We start from the raw sequence: 1483 nt of genomic DNA on the forward strand, positions 1-1483 counted from the left end.
TAGAGAGAGAGAGAGAGTAGGTTCATTGCACTAAAAAATCCTCTGTGCTCCACCTATTATTCACCCTATCTTCACTCCTAACCTGTGGCTACCACTGATCTTTCTACTTTTTCCATAGTTGTGCCTTTTCCAGAATCATATAGTTGGAATCATACATTATGTAACCTTTTCAGATTGGCTTTTTTCACTTAGTAATATGCATTTATGTTTCTTCCATGTCTTTTCATGGCTTGACAGCTCATTTCTTTTTAGCATGGAATAATATTCTGTTGTCTGGGTGTACCAAGTTTATTTATCCACTTATCTACAGAAGGATATCTTGGTTGCATCAAGTTTTGGCAGTTATGAGTAAAACTGCTATAGACATCCATGTGCAAATTTTTGTGTGGACGTAAGTTTTCAATTTGCATAAGTACCAAAGGATGCAAACACTGGATCATATGGTAAGAGTATGTTTAATTTTGTAGGAAACTGTCAAAGTGTCTTCCAAAGTGACTGTACCATTTTGCATTCCCACCGGCAGTGAATGAGAGTTCCTGTTGCTTCACATCTTCGTGAGAATTTGGTGTTGTCAGTGTTTTGGATTTTGACCAAATGGGTATGTAATGGTATCTCACTGTTGTTTTAATTTACATTTTCCTGATGATATATGGTGTGGAGTAGCTTTTCATACGCTTACTTGCCGTCTGTGTATTTTCTTGGGTGAGGTGTCTGTTAAGGTCTTTGACCTCTTTTTAAAATTGGGCTGTTCAGGCTTCCCTGGTGGCACAGTGGTTGAGAGTCCGCCTGCCGATGCAGGGGACACGGGTTCGTGCCCCGGTCTGGGAAGATCCCACATGCCGCGGAGCGGCTGGGCCCGTGAGCCATGGCCACTGAGCCTGCGCGTCCAGAGCCTGTGCTCCGCAACGGGAGAGGCCACAACAGTGAGACGCCCGCGTATCGCAAAAAAAAAAAAAAAAAAAAAAATGGTCTGTTCATTTGCTTATTGTTGAGTTTTAAGTATATATCGGATAACAGTCCTTTATCTGATGTCTTTTACAGATATTTTCTCCCAGTCTCTGGCTTGTCTTCATTCTCTTGAGAGTATTTTTTGCAAAGAAGAAATTTTTTATTTTAATGAAATCCAGTTTATCAATTATTTCTTTCATGGATCATGCCTCTGCATGCCTCTGGTGTTGCATGTAAAAAGTCATCACCAAACCCAAAGTCATCTACATTTTCTCCTATGCTATCTTCTAGAAGTTTTATAGGTTTGTGTTTTACATTCAGGTCTGTGATTCATATATATATATATATATATATATATATATAAAATTTTATTTTTTATTTTTTAAAATTTTATTTATTTTTGGTTGTGTTGGGTCTTCGTTGCTGCGTGCGGGCTTTCTCTAGTTGCGGAGAGCGGGGTCTACTCTTGTTGTGGAGCACGGGCCCTAGGCGCATGGGCCCTAGGCGCATGGGCTTCAGTAGTTGTGGCACGTGG

The sequence above is a fragment of the Aethalodelphis obliquidens genome, unplaced genomic scaffold (genome assembly GCF_003676395.1).
Source record: "Aethalodelphis obliquidens isolate GAN/ISIS:26980383/991018 unplaced genomic scaffold, ASM367639v1 scaffold4, whole genome shotgun sequence".
In the NCBI taxonomy this organism is placed as follows: Eukaryota; Metazoa; Chordata; class Mammalia; order Artiodactyla; family Delphinidae; genus Aethalodelphis; species Aethalodelphis obliquidens.